Source organism: Mustela nivalis (genome assembly GCF_964662115.1).
Source record: "Mustela nivalis genome assembly, chromosome: 5".
Lineage (NCBI taxonomy): Eukaryota > Metazoa > Chordata > Mammalia > Carnivora > Mustelidae > Mustela > Mustela nivalis.
In genome coordinates, this window is record NC_139024.1 from 156,608,651 (window position 1) to 156,628,177 (window position 19,527).

General features: G+C 42.1%; 1 pseudogene across 1 annotated transcript; it reads right to left on the reverse strand.

Annotated features, from left to right (window-relative positions):
- Positions 1-7,385: 7,385 nt before the first annotated feature.
- Positions 7,386-8,324, reverse strand: LOC309864866 (putative olfactory receptor 2B8 pseudogene; annotated as a pseudogene). Its single transcript has one exon. The product of its transcript is annotated as a putative olfactory receptor 2B8 pseudogene (transcript).
- Positions 8,325-19,527: the final 11,203 nt, after the last annotated feature.

Consider the following 19,527-nt stretch of genomic DNA (forward strand, 5'->3'; position numbering starts at 1 on the left):
AGAGCTACCCTACAACCCAGCAATTGCACTACTGGGTATTTACCCTAAAGATACAAATGTAGGCATCTGAAGTGGCATGTGCACCTGAATGTTTATAGCAGCAATGTCCACAATAGCCAAACTATGGAAAGAACCTAGATGCCCATCAACAGATAAATGGATAAAGAAGAAGTGGTATGTATATGTATATATATATATATATATATATATATATATATATATATATATAATGGAATACTATGCAGCCATCAAAAGCAATGAAATCTTGCCATTTGCAACAATGTGGATGAAACTTGTGGGTATTATGCTTTGCGATATAAGTCAATCAGAGAAAGACAGTTATCATATGATCTCCCTGATTTAAGGAAGCTGATAGGCAATGTGGGGGTTTGGGGTTAGGAAAGGAATAAATGAAACAAGATGAGATCGGGAGGAAGACAAACCATAAGGGACTCTTAATCTCACAAAACAAACTGAGGATTGCTGGGGATGGGGGAGTACGGAGAGGATAGTGAAGTTATGGACGTTGGGGAAGGTTTTTGCTATGGTGAGTGCTACAAAGTGTGTAAACCTGGTGATTCACAGACTGTATCACTGGGGCTAATAACACATTATATGTTAATTTAAAAAAAATAAAAGTTAAAGGAAAAAAGAAACTCATGCAATTTAGTGGAATAAAAACCAACAATTGCACTTTTTTTAAAGGACAGAGGAACTGAATTGACATTTTTCCAAAGAAGACATACAACTGGCCAATACCTACATGGAAGGTATTCAACATCACTATTCCTCCAGAAGATGCAAACCACAACCACAGATATCACTCACACCTATTAGAATGGCTATTGTCAAAAAGACAAAAGATAACAAGAGTCAGTGAGGGAAAACTCTTGTGCAATTGATGGGAATGTAAACTGATACGGCCTCCATTGATAGCAGTAAGGGGGTTCCTCAAAAAAATAACAACGGAACTGCTAGTGTATCCAGTAACTAGCTTCTAAGTAACTAGCTTCTAGGTACCCATCCAAAGGAAATGAAATCAGGATATGAAAGAGATTTGTGCCCTCCCATATTCACAGCAGCACTATTCACAATAGCCAAATGTGGAGACAACCTAAGTGTCCACACAGATGAACGGAGAAAGAGGATGTGGCCTAAGTATCTAAAGCAGTATTATTCAGCCAGAAGGAAGGAAATCCTGCCATTTGTGACAGCATGGATGGACCTTGAGGGCATTAGTAGTAGGTGAAACAAGTCAGAAGAGCAAGACAAACACTCTGTGATCCCACACAACTGTGGGATACAGAAAAGCTCAACCTGTAGGTACAGAGAGTAGAAATGTGGTAACCAGGGGTAAGGGGAGGAGAAGTGGGAGATGTTGGGCAAAGGGAACCGACTACCAGTTATCACATGAGAGTCCTGACGAGCTAATGCACCACATGTTCCGTGGTGCACAGAGTTACTGCGATTGTATTACAGACTTGAAAGTGGCTGAGAGTAGATCTCAATCGTTCTCACCACAAAGAGGAAAGGGTAATTACGTGATGAGATGGAGCTTTAACTAACCCTAGGGTGGTAACAGTTTTGTTATATGTAGATATTCACATTTTCTACTCCTAAAATTTGCTCAATGCTACATGTCGGTTCTATCTTAGTATATCTGGGGGGGAAATAAATAAATACAAGAGATATCATTCAATTATTTCATCCCATTTCTTATTCTTCTCCTAAGGTCAGATTTTTTCCTGCTATTTCATACAAAAATCTCCTTATGGGGGCTCCTGGGTGGCACATTGTTTGAGAGTCAGACTCCTGCTTTGGGCTCAGGTTGTGAGATCAAGCCCCAAGTCAGGCTCCACGCTCAGGGCAAACTCTGCTTAAGTTTCTCTCCCACTCTCTGCCCCTCCCTGCCACTGGGTGGCTCAGTCAGTTAAACATCTGCCTTCCACTCACTCAGGTCATAATCTCAAGGTCCGGCATTGGAGCCCCACATTGTGCTCCCTGCCCAATGGAAAGTCTGCTTCTCCCTCTCCCTCTGCTGCTTCCCTCCCCATTCATGCGCACTCTCTCTCTCTCTCTCTCTAAATAAATAAATAAAATCTTAAAAAATAAGAGTAACTTCTTTAAAAAAATCTTTCCACAAAGTTATTAAATGAGATTTTCTAGAACTATCCAATGTAAAAACACAGCCCACTGTTTCTGATTAAAATTTAAATCCAGAGAGTGAAAGAATGGCATTTCTAAACTTATCAACTTATGTGTATCTTTTATGACAACAAAAAGAGCATACTTTGTCCTATTCAGCTCTTTACTGGTGTGGATTTTGTCAACAGCACATGTCCCCACCACCTCCTGGTAAGTGGTTATTTTCTTTGCAATGTTACCTGCAGGAATAAACTGTTACCACACATGCTTGGGTATATTTGTACACATTTCATAACACATTGGAAATACATCATTTATAATCCTGTCACTTCAATGGAGTACAAGCTAAAGAAAACTGTTTCTTCTACTATTCAACTTCACAAGAGTTAAGAGATTGACCTACAAGAGGGGCGCCTGGGTGGCTCAGTGGGTTAAAGCCGCTGCCTTCAGCTCAGGTCATGATCCTGTGGTCCTGGGATGGAGTCCCGCATCAGGCTCTCTGCTCAGCAGGGAGCCTGCTTCCTCCTCTCTCTCTCTCTCTCTGCCTGCCTCTCTGCCTACTTGTGATCTCTGTCAAATAAATAAATAAATAAATAAATAAAATCTTAAAAAAAAAAGAGAGAGATTGACCTACAAGAGATTATAAGTGGAATACATTTATTTGTGCAAGTGCATATCCGTGTGTGTGTGTGTGTGATAATATACTAATATATATGCTACATCAATCTAAATGCAAGCCACAATGTAACCTGTCATGGAGGCATTTGAGAAGAAAATTTATTTAGGAAGTACAGGATGATTTTTCCAAGAAAGACAATGAATCAGAGAGAGGGTGGTTTCATGCTAAAACACACATTGTAGCCAAGATACTTCCTTTAAAGACAAAAAACAGAGTTCTCATTTCCAAATATTAATAAAGAAGTTTTCCCAAAAGAATCTTGCAAAACTATTTCAATATTCCCAAATGGTTGAAATGAGGACATAAAAATACCTGGAAAGCACTGTTTATGACCTGCTACAAGGGGAGCTCCTGGAAAGGCTTTGACAATTGATCATGACGTCATATTGACCATGAGGATCCCAAATAATCCAACCATTAAAAATGTCCAGGATGAGGGATGCCTGGGTGGCTCAGCCACTAAGCATCTGCCTTCAGCTCAGGTCATAATCCTGGGGACCTGGGATCAAGTCCATCAGCAGGCTCCTTGCTCAGCAGCTTCCCTCTGCAGCATGTGCTGTGCTCTCTCTCCCTCTCTCTCTCTCTCTGACACAAATAAATAAAATCCTTAAAAACAAAAATGTGCAGGATGATCACTGAGACGAAAGACACAGGTCAAGAACTGAACACCAAACATCATTCACAAAAGAACTTAAAACTATTCTCAGAAATCTTACCTTATCAGAAGAACTTACAGTTCTTAAATACCCCATAGATTTCTTTTTTATTTGGCTTTCCTTTTTTTTTTTTAATTTTATTTTTTCAGAGTTCCAACAGTCATTGCCTATATACCATATGGGATGCTCAGTTTCGAATGGTTAAAATAAATCCACTCAACAGTATAAAACAATGGAATTAAGCTTTTAGAAAGCATCAAGGGTATGGCAAGTGCAGAGACCCAGGGCAGATTCCAAAATGGGCCTCAAGGTCATACTGACTATCTTGAATGGAAACATCAGGTGCAAGGACACCACACTGTCCTCTGTCCTCCTGAATGCAGGAAACAATTCTCCCCACAAAAGGCACCTGAACAGGATGAAGAAGTAAAAGACATCCTAAATCCACATAGGGACCTTGCAGTTGAGAAAGCTTAGACACAAACCTTGCTACTTTTTTAGGAATTGGGACATCAGCCCAAATTCTGATTACAATTCCTTCCTAACGAAAGCTCCCAAGCATGTATTTCCTTTATCCTGTCAATTCCGCATACATTTCTTGTCTCTGTTAAAAGGTATAAAAACTGCCTGCCTTGGTCATTTCTTGGGGTCTCAATTTCATCATTGAGCTTCCATGTTCAAGTAATAAGACTTCAGAGTTTTTCTCCTGTTAACTCTGCTCTTATCAATTTTATTCCAAAACAAGTGGAAGAACCCTGGGAGGAAGAAGGAACTGTCTCCCTCCACAGAGCAAGGGTCCAGTCCCTAGACCATCTCAGGGACCCCATCCTCTGACCCCTCTGAGCAGCACTCATTTCTGCACACTGACACAGAGCTCACCTTCCCAGCAAACCACATTCCCATGCACAGTGGTTACCAGAGTCTGCAAGACCAGGTCTGAAATACGCTGCAATACCACAGCCAGGAAAGAACTTCTCACCTGTATTACAAGACAAGCACCTGAAAAGAAGCCACCTGAGAAGGAAAGGGCTCACAGGGACCTATAACCTGTTCCTCCCTCCTCGCTGAGCCTGGACAGAGCAGAACTCTGGCAAATAGTAACTGAAATGCACAGACTCTGAGTGATATGAAGGTCTGACAGGGGTGGCTGTGCTGTGATTTCTGACCTAGTAGTGATTGCATTACGCAGAGGGTCTGTTTAGAACCTCCACTCTACACACTGCAGATATGCTACCAAATGACAGTCCTAAAGCCAGGACAGGGCGATGAAGGTGGGGACACATAATGTGCGAATCCCCCCAGGCCTTCTCTGTGCTGACTAGTACCACAGTAGATCTGGCTCACATCTGAGAAGAAAAATGCTTTCCGTTGCAGTGAAGGGGTCTTCCAGGGGTGTCTGATGGCTCTGGGGCCTCCTGCACGCACTCCAGCTATTTGGTATCCTTCGCTACCTGGTAATGAATCACCTGAGGTTAAAAATTGTTTCACGTGAGTCTGACAGGCATTCTGGGTCTCTGCCATCACTACCTGAGCCAATGGTGTGCGCCCTGTGCTCCTCAGGAGGCAGAAGAGCTGGAAGAATCCATGACTTGCTCTGGAGCATCATGATCCTCCTGACCTCCAGGGGCTAAACACAGATGGAATAATTTAGCTAAGTTTTGGGTACACGTGCACAGCCATGACACACTTACTGGTGAACACGCAGAAGGAAATGGTCCAAATCATACTGGTCACAATTTACACAACTCTGGAGTCTATTATGGACAAGGCATGGACACCATGGGAAGCAGATTCAGAACATTAGAAAAATGTCACAGAACAATCCTGAACTTGTGTTTGGTCTCTTAACTGATTTCTTTCTTATTTTGTCATAGATCCCAGAGGTCTTTGTTCTCTATAACTTATTTCCATGAGTTGTAAACATCCAAATGCCATTCACACATTGACTTAAAGGAAATAAATATTTTGCCCTAGGTTCTATTGTGTCCTTAAGAGCAGAGAAGGAGTTGTTCACCCACTACAATAGGCTCTGTAACATCATGAGACCTTGAGGGTTTTGCACCAAAGACAGTTCACTTGAGGGACTTGAAAGTGACCATTTGGATATAACTGTCAGGATGTGGCTGACATAAGGGAAAGCAGGAAGTTTGTCACCATCGGGATAAACAGTGGACAGAACTGTTTTCCTACTGGCATACAGGAAGCATCACTATGGAGTCAAGATACATACCAGGTGTTTATTTCAAGTAAGAATACTGTGATGCTCGTATTGATACAGAAAAAACCTGACCGTGTGCATTACCTCCCCTGGCTGCCATTTCCAGCCTCCACATGCTGTCTCTGCAGCAAGATCACTTGGCACGAGCATGGCCAGCTCAGGGTTCAAGGCCCTGGGGAGGCCAGGATAGGGACAGGATAGTTGTCAGGATAGGGAACAGGAGAGTTGTTATGTGCATGTGTCCACCCCAAGACATAAACACATCTACCTGCACTCAGCTGTGTGCAGAATTCAGAACGATGTGACAGTTATTTCATAATGAGATGGCTATCTATAAAGCTTAGACACACAGAGACCTTTCATAGTTCACATACATTTTATTTCTTTCTTTAAGTTTTCTCCTGGTGAAAATGAGTAAGCTCCACAGAACATGGGATTTCCCGGGAAAGGAAACCGAGGTCATTTCTCTTACTTTATGTGTCCCTGCATTCAAATTGCCTGGGGCCTTGGGCAGATGTGAGATACAAAGCATAGATCAGTTGATGCCTGGATCAAAAAATTTACAAAATGGTACGAAGAGAAGATCTAAATGTTTCCCCCTTTGAAATTTTGCTGCATTATTGTAGATAGAACATATAGAATATTGACTAGGAACTGAGTTATGTACTTTCAGATACAATAATGTCCTAAAAGTCATTTTGAATGCAGGGGGTGGCTCCCAGGCCATGTAGCCAGCTTGCAGACCTCACACAGGGGCTCCTCTGCCTGCAGCACAACGTGACACATAAGCACTGTCTGGGGCTCGGCAGCTGCTGTATCGGCAGCAGTACACCAGGCCCTGCCCCTGTGTGACAGGAACGCCTCACACAGGCTGCATAGAACCACTGTCACACTGCTCACATCACACCTGGACTGATATCTGAATGGCTGTATCAGAAGTGATGTTACCAAATTTCTCGTTCATCTAAAAGTATGCTGTTCCCACAGATGCCCACCTAATTCTGTGAAAAGGCAATGATACAGTCAACCTATGGTCCTGGTAATCCGGCCATGATCCATATACAAGAATAAGTGACCCTCCTCCAGAAGTTGCTACAAAATGCTAAAGTGTTAACATTTCTTACAGCGCGTTAGTGGTTCCTATTCTTATTTTGCCTATGCCTTTCATATCATGGGCATAAATGTCTTTTTGCACTTAGAAATGGAATAGGATTCCCAAATGGAAGTGAAATATGAAAACCTGTGGAGCTCTCTAAAATACGAACGTGATGAAGATGCTCAGGCAGCCAGGTGGGTGCACATGGTGAGTGCCCGACACGTGATTTCAGCTCAGGTTGTGATCTCAGGGTTGTGGGACCAATCCCAGCATCAGGCTCTGCACTCAGGGTACAGTTTGCTTGAGATTCTTTCTCTCTCTCATTATACCCCTGCTGCTCATGTACTCTCTTTCTCAAATTAAATAATAAATCCATATATAGATGCAAATAATCTAGGAACAAAAATCAGCCTCTCTGGAAGTTCTGTGGATCCATGAACTTGGATTTGAGCACTCATTTGCTCCAAAGAATGAGGTAAGTAAATTCCCTTGAGACTTATCACGGGAAATTTGAGATGATCCATGTAGGTCACAAACATCTTAATCACTCTGGCATTCAATGTGTTCCATCAAAGGGTCTTCCCTGCCCAGTCATCTGGAGTCCTGGTCCCTGCAAAGTACCTTCTTCATTGCTCCCGTCACATCCTTGTTCCTCAGTGTATATATGACGGGGTTGACCGTGGGGGTGACGATGGCATAGAACAGAGAAACAAACTTGACCTGATCCTGGGAGTAGTTGTTGCTGGGCTGGAGGTAAGCATAGATGGCCGTGCCATAGAACAGGGAGACCACTGTGATGTGGGACCCACATGTGCCAAATGCTTTCCTCTGCCCTGCAGATGACTTTATTCTTAAGACCGCCCTGACGATCTGACCATAGGAGAAGATGATTAGTGCCACAGGTACAATGAGAATGATCACACTGGCAAAGAAGAGCTCAGACTCATTCACAGTGGTGTCTACACAGGCAAGCTTAAGCAGTGCGGGAATCTCACAAAGGAAATGGTCTATTTTATTTCTCCCACAAAGTGGTAAAAGGAAGATGAGCACTGTCTGCAACAGGGAGTTGCCAAAACCAATGAACCATGACGCAGAAGCCATGAGGGCACAGAGACGGGGGTGCATGATCACGGTGTACTGCAGGGGCTTGCAGATGGCTGCATAGCGGTCAAACGCCATGACCCCTAACAGAATGCATTCCGTGCATCCCAGCCCTAAGAAGACAAACAGTTGAACTACACAGCCACCAAATGAGATGGACTTGTCTGCTGTCCTGAGATAAACCAGGAGCTGCGGGACACTGCTGGTCGTGTAACACAGGTCCAGGAAGCTTAGGTTGGAGAGGAAAAAGTACATGGGAGTATGTAGATGTGGGTCGAGGTAGGACAAGGCAATGATGGTGGTGTTTCCCAGCAGAGTGAACAGGTAGAAGATCAGGAGAACCACAAAGAGGACTAGCTCCAGTTGAGGCCGGTCAGAGAACCCCAGCAGGATAAACCCCGTGAAAGAGCTGCCATTCTTCTGTTCCATCCTCTGTTAGTGCATGTTTCCTGTCAGGACCAAGTGTTTAGCAACTTTTAAAAGAAACCTTTAAAAAAAAAAAGTTGGTGCTGGTAGAGATGGATCTCTCATGTTATAAGACATGGCCATGGCATACTAAAATTAACTATTTTAATAAATGATTGAAATTGACAAATTTATACCAGTTTAGTTCCACATTATCACAAAAAGTAAATCTTTAATAAGTAATATAAGAAAAATGAAAGGGGTGCCTGGGTAGATCAGTGGGTTAAAGCCTCTTCCTTCGGCTTGGGTCGTGATGTCAGGGTCCTGGGACCGAGCCCCACATCGGGCTCTCTGCTCTGCGGGGAGCCTTCTTCCTCCTCTCTCTGTCTGCCTCTCTACCTATCTGTGATCTCTCTGTCTGTCAAATAAATAAATAAAATCTTTTTTAAAAAAGAAATATGAAATAATGGACTTCATGTTAGCATCAGTCATAGGTATGAAAGGTCTTTGGTATGACTTAATGGGACTTAAAGGACTGTAAGTATGTACATACATTTTAGAGATAATAAAGATGAAGGAGGGGCGCCTGGGTGGCTCAGCGGGTTAAAGCCTCTGCCTTCGGCCCAGGTCATGATCCCAGAACCTTGGGATCGAGCCTCGCATCGGGCTCTCTGCTCAGTGCAGAGCCTGCTTCTCTCTCTCTCTCTCTCTGCCTGCCTCTCTGCCTACTTGTGTTCTCTGTCAAATAAATAAATAAAATCTTTAAAAAAAAATAAGGATGAAGGAAATAGAGGGAGAACAATCAGAAAGAATCAGAAGGAGATGCAGACAGAGGGAGGACATTTTGTAAATATGTATCTTGTGTTTTACACAACTGGATTTGTACACACCTCAACTGCAATAGAATATAATACAAAAGAAACTCGAAAATGTGTTCAGATGTAGGAGTTTAAGAGCTAGAATGTACATATACAAATAATTCAATTACATTCAAAATATCAGTAGTAGTTCTGCATATAAACATTATGTCAGAATTACCTAAGATAGTATACTTATGAAAGTTACATGTTTGGAATTTGTGTTTCCTTAGAGTAGTAAAAGAACTAAACACACTCAGAGAGACCCTGAAAACACCACCATTTAAATACAGTGCTTAACTTTGCCTAAATATGCTTAAAATTACTGTATCTATTTTCAGGAACTCTGAGCATACCTCGGTTGTGCATCGTCACGTGGAATCAGAGCCCTAAAATTCAGTGCCCGCAACTTTCCTCTTCCTTCTGCAGATTTTTATTTCACACATTGCCAACCAGAGCACATGAAATTCCTGAAAAGGGTTGGACTATTCACCATCCACATTCTAATCAGAATAAATACTTTAAAAAGTTACCCAACTGTATAATCTACATACAAAGGGTAATGCTTTACACCACTTCTATGATAAATTAATCAACTAGACAAATATATAGAGATAAAGACCGATATATTCTCAAAGCAATGACAGGTAAATATCTATAAAGGAAGTCTTTGAGTATGACACAGAAAGTCATAGAAAAGGATATTCGGGTATTATCTAAAATCTCAGATACCCGTCCACATTAGGTTAGTACCTTCTCGAAGCTGTGTTGCAGAGTTAATGATGCTGAATCAGACCCGTATCCAGCGCTCGGGTGAGTCTGATGACCTTATACTTCCAGCTGCTTAGAACTGAAGAAGCAGTTATAAACCAACCAAAGAGGCTCAGAAAATGAGTGTTTCAGTTCTTTCATGTTCAAATGCTTAGGCATACAGTTCATTTCTTGTTCTTCTGAGACTAAATATCTGAATCAGGTTTCAGGGCAGACCCACTGGTGTGTGGAAGAAATTGGTACAAAACTGGCATAAAATAAGTACTTATGGAATCAGAATAGAGGATACAGTATGTCACATTATTTTATACTTCCTTGGATTTCTTATAGAGATGCATTCAGTTGTATCCACTAAAAAAAAAAAAAATCTATCCACAAACACTTTCTTAATGGAATTAGTTATAAAGGTATCTGAGACAGTGTAAATGTGCAACAACAGAGAATGTGCCCAGACTCACACCTGCTCAAAAGAGCAAATAAAAAAAAACCACAGTCAGTTTCATGTACACACGCACAAATACAGATAAAATATCTGAAAGAAATTGCTGGCATTTTCAAGGTGTCTAATGAAGGCTTTACTTACCAAAGTAAGGAGGACAAAAGGGAAATGTTAACTCATCCAAGGAAAACACCAGTATCATATTGTACCGTCACAATACATAGTGATCTATTTTAACATTATCTTATCAATAAGGACTAAGAAGGAAGGGAAGAGAAGACAAACTGTGGTGAGCTGAACTTGCACAAATGGTTTCCTTCTTTACCAGATTATTTATATATATACGTGTATGTGTGTATACATGCATCTAAAGAATGCGGAATGGCTTCTCTCCGAAAGGTACAAAAATGAATATGATTTTCCATTGAAAAATAAAGCATCAGGCAAAGGAGATGCTCACTAAAAGAGACAGAAAGAATGGGATTGTCTGTGGAGGTTACAATTGCTTCCAGTGCCTTCCTGGAGAGAACCCTGGGAGGGAACAGGAAATCTTGTCATAGTCCACCGTCTTATTTCTTTTTTTTTTTTTTTTCACATTACATCTAGGAAAACTTTTCCCCTTGAGCAGCACTGGACGTGAGAAAGAGCAGCCTGCATACTGCATTCTTCGGATCTCAACAGCTTGAGCTGCTGATCCGGCTCACTTTCCTCCCTTCCACCTCCCCCGCTCAGCATCCGTCCCTCGCCAATCTCTGTGCACCACCACAGAACACATCTTCCCAAACAAAGGACATGTGTAGCCTAGAGTTAAATGAAAAACTTCATTTCATCTACTTCTTACCACGTCAAAGACCGTGTGAGTAGACTAAAAACCATCACTATATGGAGGTAGGTATCAAATGCCTGAATGCAGTAAGAGACATTCATTCCTCTTGGACAAACTATGTAAATAATCCTGGCTGGAACAGTAAACACACCCATCCTATGTAAGGAGCACAGAACACCGTCTCTAGCAATTATCATGATGTGAGACTGTAGAGGAAAATCCAGTTACAAATCCACACATAAATTATTATCTTGCATACAAAACAATACATCCTTGAGAAAAACACAGGTTACACATTGAGAGAGAAAAGAGTTATTAAGTGAAATGAAAATAAATAGATTCGGGGCGCCTGGGTGGCTCAGTGGGTTAAGCCACTGCCTTTGGCTCAGGTCATGACCTCAGGGTCCTGGGATCAAGTCCCACATCGGGCTCTCTGCTCAGCAGGGAGCCTGCTTCCTCCTCTCTCTCTCTCTCTCTGCCTGCCTCTCTGCCTACTTGTGATCTCTCTCTGTCAAATAAATAAATAAAATCTTTTTAAAAATAAATAAATAAAATAAAATAAGTAGATTCTACAAAACAGAAACAATGGCATTTTATGTAATAATCAGCATCTAAAAATAATAAAGTGGGAAATGACATCTCAAAAAATACAATTCTACAGTAATAATGATGAGAATGGACATTAAATGGAAGAGGTTGAATGTTTCATACCAGCACATGAAAGCTGATAGAGCCATTACCATATGTTCAATGCTGACACATAAGTCTAAAACTTCAAGTGGAAGAGTCCATATTTCTTGAAAATCACATACTCAGTAAGCAAAATACACATTTTAATTATCAAAAATCTTGTAAAAATGTCTGTATTGAAGATATTTCAAATATATAACAGTCACCGACATAATTGACATATAAACACTGCCCTATCCATTTCCTGAATGAATCCTGAAGTAGTGCTGACAGTGGTAGAATGAATCACTATTACTTTAATAAAGCTTGTGTCCCCTAGGTCTGAGCTAACCCCAATATACTAGAACAGGCACCCGTGGGCAATGCGGGATGAGCTAGTGAGGGGGAAGACAGCTTTCACAACACTGGAAATGACAGGCCTCACAAAGCGGATGGTGATTTCCACCAGGTTCCATGGGAGAAGGGGATCAGGTAGGATTTCCACTACACGTGGTTTGTTCAGGGAGTGCTCTCAGGATAAAGGGGATGAGGGAAGCAAAACAGAGCAGAGAATGCTGCTAAGCAAGGATGTGGTCTCAGGTGGAAGATGGCATGTGCCTGATCCCGTAAGAAGCTGGACACAAGTCTCCAGTACAGTATGCATCTGTGCTGGTGGAAATACTCAGCGCTCACTGTCTAATGCAATAGCGACTATCTCCATGTCACTACCTGAGCATTTAAAATAGCCTAGCTGAGGGGCGCCTGGGTGGCTCAGTGGGTTAAGCCGCTGCCTTCGGCTCAGGTCATGATCTCAGGGTCCTGGGATCGAGTCCTACTTCGGGCTCTCTGCTCAGCAGGGAGCCTGCTTCCTTCTCTCTCTCTCTGCCTGCCTCTCAGTGTACTTGTAATTTCTCTCTGTCAAATAAATAAATAAAATCTTTTAAAAAATAAAATAAAATAAAAAAAATAAAAATAGCCTAGCTGAGAAATGGAATTTTGTATTCTATTTAATTTGAATTAATTTAAATTTAAATGACTTTCTGTGGCTACATACTCCAATATTAGACAGCACAGCTCTGGAGCATGCATTGCATCAGACTTAGTCCTGTTTTGACATTGGCAGCCTTTTGTCTCTCCCGTGAGTCTGTCCCTGGCTGTGAGCCGCCCCAAATGTGTTCCCCAGACCCCCTGGCAAAGTGGCTCCCTTTCAGCTGAGGGCAAATCTCTGAAGAAGGGAATGGCGGTACACCTGGCAGCCCATATTCCTAACATGTACGGTTAGGATCGGAGCAGCAGCCAGGTAAAGAGCGTCTGAGCAGGGCCCCAACAGCATTCACACAGAGTCCATTCATGATCCTGCGCAAGGATAGAAGGATGGAACCCAGCGTCCCAGGAGAGATGCACTGACACAATATCCACAAAGTGGAGCTCCCTGTTGTGATCTTCAACATAATGTGTCTAATAATCCTTACATGTTTTAGATTCTTTGGTAACTTGGAAGAGAGAAAATGAACATTTAGAAATGATAAATAGTGACAATGAGATTTAAACAAAGAACAAATATTGTCTATTTTCATAGACAATAAGAACCAATAGGAAAGTATGGAAGCATATAGTATAATACTTTTATACACATGACGACTCTCTTATTCTATAGCTGAAGGGCATATTTTATTCCCATTACATATAGATATTTAAAGTATTTTCCTCATGTGCATACACAGGTGTAGTGAATGTACTGTAGTAGAATGAAATGTCTGGGAATGACTTGGAGTCTGTAACAAAGAGCTAAATTTAGTTCCTACATTTGGTGACTTTCCAGTCTTCCGTTAGACAGTAGACCATACGTGCAAACCAGGACAGCTCTTCTGTGACAAGAACAATTGCAACCGAAAATGAATTAACTTCCAATTCCTAAAACAACACACAGACCAAGTTTCATTCCACTCACCTCTGTTCACCCTCTCTGTAGGTTCAAAGCTGTTTCCCTACCTCCTTTCCAAGTCACTGCCTCAAGACGGTATCAAGGACTGGCACTTAGACATGTAGAATCAGTCGTGTGAAGTAAATGCACAGGTTGACTACACCAGCACTGGCTTATCCATAAATTTTTCCTAAGCAGAAGGATGTTTTCTCATGATAACTTCATGTATCTTTAGGTGAACAGAGATCTGCCCTTTTCCTCTAGGAGGTGGGAGATGAAGACAATTGCAAACTCCACCTTGGTTTCCCAAAAGCAGTCACCTGCCTGTATGACAGGGAGACCCTTATGAGCACAGGAGAGGTGCTGTGACACTCAGCTATGGCTGGGCTGGCACTGAGAACCAAATGTGTTTCCCCAGCTGACGTCTCTGGGGAGCAGATGCCCCACACTGTTAATGAGCCCCTGTCACTGAGCTGTCCAGAGATGGCCGTCCTCAGGGAGAATGACAATCAAGGACAACGCCAGAGGAGACCTTGATTGTCTCTTTTGTCATATATTTCTCTATGAATGACCTACATGTTTTACAAAACATTGAAGACTTTTCTGACACAATTGCCCAAAGCATTTACATATAAATATATAAGTAAGAGTCCTTTCACTTACTTAATTTTAAATGCAAATCTGTGAATAAATTTTTCATCTAATTTTAATGTAATCGTGATCTCAGGTTGAGGGGTGGAGCCCAGCTTAGGCATAGAGCTCCCTGCCCAGCTGGGAGTCCACGTCCCTCTCTATCTCCTTCTTCACCTCCCCCTCTTCACGCACTCTCTTTCTCTCTCTAAAATAAATAATTTAATCTTTAAAAATAAATAAATAAATGTAAATACGTGAATTTTTTTCTCTTACTGTACTTCATAACTACTGTACATGGGATCACAGAGATAATAATGAGGCATAGTCTAATCTTTGGTAGAGTCAAACTCTACCAACCTTCTAATGAGGTTACTTTTAAAAATTCTTTCTTTCATTATCTTTTTATTTAAATCCAGTTAGTTAGGGGTGCCTGGGTGGATCAGTGGGTTAAGCCTCTGCCTTTGGCACAGGTCATGATCCCAGCACCTGGGATCAAGCCCCATATCAGGCTCGTGCTCAGCAGGGAGCCTGCTTCCCCTTCTATCTCTGCCTGCCTTCTGCCTACTTGTGATCTCTCTCTGTCAAACAAATAGGTAAAATCTTTTAAATAAATAAATAAATTCAATTAGTTATCATATAATGTATTACTTGTCTCAGGAGTACAGGTCTGTGATCCACCAATCCTATACAACACCCAGTGCTCCTTACAACACATCCCCTCCCCGATGTCCATCACCCAGTTACCCTTTCCCTCCACCCCTGTCCCCTCCAGCAGTCCTCAGTTTGCTTCATGTGATTAAGTCCTCATGCTTCATGTGATTAAGAGTCTCCTATGCTTTTTCTCCCTCTCTGGTTTTAACTTGTTTCATTTTTTCCTCTCTTCCCCTGTGATCCTTGGTTTTGTTTCGTAAATTCCACATATCAGGGAGATCATATGATAACTGTCTTTCTCTAATGACTTATTTCACTTAGCCTAGTACCCTCTAGTTCCATCCGTGTCATTGCAAATGGCAAGATTTCATTCTTTGATGGCTGCATACTATTCCATTATACACACACACACACACACACACACACACACACACAACATACATACCACCTCTTCATTATCAACTCATCTGCCACTGGACATCTGGGCTCTGTCCATAGTTTGGCTATTGTGAACATTGCTGCTATGATCATTGGGGGTGCACATGACCATTTGGATCACTATATTTGTATGTTTGGGGTAAATATCTAGTAGTATAATTGCTGGGTCATAGAGTAGCTCTATTTTCAACTTTTTGAGGAACCTCCGTGCTATTTTCCAGAGCGGCTGCACCAGCCTGCATTCTTACCAACAGTGTAGGAGGGTTCCCCGTTCTCTACACCCTCACCAACATCCATCATTTTCTGACTTGTTAATTTTAGCCATTGTAACTTGTATGAGGTGCTATCTCATTGTGCTTTTAATTTGTATTTCCCTGATGCCGAGTGATGTTCAACATTTTTTTCATGTGTCTGTTGGCCATCTGGATGTATTCTTTGGAGAAATGTCTGTTCATGTCCTCTGCCCATTTCTTCATTGGATTATTTGTTCTTTGGGTTTTGATATGCTACCAAATGACAGTCCTAATGCCAGAACTGGGCGACGAAAATAGGGACACATAATCTGAGAGTCCCCCAAGCCTCTCTGTGCTGACTTGTACCATAATAGTTCTCTGCCCCACATTTGAGAAGAAAAAGGATTTACACTGCAGTGAGGGGTCTCCAAAGCTAATGTCTGATGGGACTGGGGCCTCCTAGATACTTGAAAGGGCTCTCAGCATTTTCTATCCTCTGCTAATTGGTAGTAAATCTGCTGCTGGTTAAGAACTGTGTTTCAGGGCGCCTGGGTGGCTCAGTGGGTTAAGCCGCTGCCTTCGGCTCAGGTCATGATCTCAGGGTCCTGGGATCGAGTCCCGCATCGGGCTCTCTGCTCAGCAGGGAGCCTGCTTCCTCCTCTCTCTCTGCCTGCCTCTCTGCCTACTTGTGATCTCTCTCTGTCAAATAAATAAATAAAATCTTTAAAAAAAAAAAAAAAAAGAACTGTGCTTCATGTGAGTCTGACGGACATTCTGGGTCTCTGCCATCACTACCTGCGCCAATGGTGTGCACCCCGGGTTCCTCAGGAAGTAGAAGAGCTGGAAGAACCCATGACTTGCTCTAGAGCATCATGATCCTCCTGACCTCCAGGGGCTAAACACAGATGGAATAAATAATTGAGCCAAGTCTTAGGTACAATCCCTGTAGCCATTCCACAGTTATTGGCAAAAATGCAAGAGTCCAAAAAATATTGGTGACAATTTACACAGCCCTGGAGTCTGTTTGCAGACAGGGCATGGAGAGCTTGGGGAGCAGATTCCTAACGTTAGAAAAATGTTACAGAACAATCCTGAACTTGTCTTTCGTCTCTTCAGTGATTTCTCCTTTATTTTGGCGAGGATCCCAGAGACCTTTGTTCTCTGTCATTTAGTCCCATGAGTCATAGACACCCATATGCCATTCAAACATTCACTTAAAGGAAATGAATGTGCTTCACCCCAGGGCTCTCTGTGTCCTTAAGAGCAGAGAAGTTGTTCGTCTAGAACAATAGGCTGCATGGTTTCCTGAGACCTTGAGGGGTTTTGTGTCTAAGAGAGGTCATTTGAGGGATTTGAAAGTGACCATTTATACATAACTGTCAGGCTGTGGCTGAAACAGACAGTAGAGGGTGCCGTGGAGGTTATTTCTATTTTTTTAATATTTTATTTATTTATTTATTTATTTGACAGAGAGACAGAGATCACAAGTAGGCAGAGAGGCAGGCAGAGAGAGGAGGGGAAGCAGGCTCCCTGCCAAGCAGAGAGCCCTATGAGGGGCTCGATCCCAGGACCTTGAGATCATGACCTGAGCTGAAGGCAGAGGCTTAACCCCCTAAGCCACCCAGGTGCCCCCTTTGGAGGTTCTTGATTTCAGCTCAGCTCATGATCTCCATGTCACAAGATGGACACCCCCATCAGGCTACGTGTTCAGCCTGCAGTCTGCCTGTCTCTCTCCAAACCCATCTGCCTGTCCTCGACCTGGTCTCTCTCTCTCCCTGTCTCTCTAAAAAAAATAAATAAATAATAAAATAATAAAATCTTTAAAACAAAAAAAGAAAAATAATGGAGAGTGGGAAATTTGTCACTATCGGGATATACAGTGGACAGAACTGTTTTCCTACTGGCATACAGGAAGCATCACTATGGAGTCAAGATACATCCCAGGTGTAGATTTCAAGTAAGAATACTGTGATGCTCTTAGTGATACAGAGAGAACCTGACCGTGTGCATAACCTCCCCTTGCTGTCATTTCCAGCCTCCACATGCTGTCTCTGCAGCAAGATCACTTGGCACGAGCATGGCCAGCTCAAGGTTCAAGGCCCTGGGGAGGCCCGTTAGCTGTCCGGATAGGGAATAGGAGAGTTGTTATGTGCATGTGTCCACCCCAAGACACAAACACATCTACCTTCACTGGGCTACTGGAAAACTTACCAAAATCATAACCCAAATCCATACCCCAAAACACATTTATGTGCAAACTGAGTTTGATTAAGATCTAAGGGCTTACAGTATCGGATTCAACTGTTCTGGGATGTTGACAGTCATTACTCCTAATTCAGAAACATATGACAGGGGCGCCTGGGTGGCTCAGTGGGTTAAAGCCTCTGCCTTCAGCTGGGGTCATGATCCCAGGGTCCTGGGATTGAGCCCTGCTTCGGGCTCTCTACTCAGCAGGGGGCCTGCTTCCCCTCCTCTCTCTGCCTGCCTCTCTACTTGTGATCTCTGTCTGTCAAATAAATAAATAAAATCTTTAAAAAAAAAAAAAAGAAAGAAACGTATGACAGTAGTTCAAACTCAGATGGCTCTCTGTAAAGCTTAGACACATGGACATGTTTAATGATTAATATTTCTTCTTTACATTTCCTCCTAGTGAATCTGGTAAGCTCCAGAGAACATGGGATTTCCTGGGAATAAGAGGCCATTTTCCAGATTTTTAGAGTATGTCCTTGCATTCAAACTGTATAAGGCTTTTGGCAAATTTGAGATACAAAAGCATTGATCAGTGATGCCTGGGTCAAAGAAATTATTAAATGGGTTGAAGAGAAGATTTAAATACACTTTATCAGGACTGATGTTAGCAGGATTTTCTTAGAGCTGAGGATTGCTTTTTCTCACAGATGCCCACCTAATTCTGTGAAAAAGCTGAGATACAGGCAACCTAAGAACTTTATAATAGAGCCATGATTACAATGCAAGAAAAAGTGATATGCCTCCAACAATTTGCTAGAAAAATTCTAAAATTTTAATATTTCCTATAGTGTTTTAGTCATTTCTATTCTTATTTTTCACTATGACTTTATGGTATGTATGTGTCTTCTTAGAGAAAAAATTGGAATAGTGTTCCTAAGTAAGGGGGGAATATGAAAAACCTATAGAGCTTCTTCTTTTTTTAATTTTTTATTTCTTTTCAGTGTAACAGTATTCATTGTTTTTGCATCACACCCAGTGCTCCATGAAATCCCTGCCTCCCTAATACCCACCACTTGGTTCCCCCAACCTCCCACCCCCCACACCTTCAAACCCCTCAGATTGTTTTTCAGAGCCCATAATCTCTCATGGTTCACCTCCCCTTCCAATTTCCCTCAGCTCCCTTCTCCCCTCCATCTCCCCTTGTCCTCCATGTTATTTGTTATTCTCCACAAATAAGTGAAACCATATGATAACTGACTCTCTCTGCTTGACTTATCTCACTCAGCATAATCTCCTCCAGTCCCGTCCATGTTGCTACAAAAGTTGGGTATTCGTCCTTTCTGATGGAGGCATAATACTCCAACCTAACCTATGGAGCTTCTTAAAATGAAATATGATGCACACTCTATAGGAGCAACTCTGGAGGCTTCATGAACCCATGAACTTGGATTTTGAGCACTGAAATGTATTAAAGCAACAGGTAAGGAAATTCCCTTGAGAGATGTCACAGGAAATTTTGGATGACACAAGAAGGTCATAGTCATCTTAAATACCCTGGCAGTCAAAGTCCTCCATCAAAGGGTCATCCCCACCCAG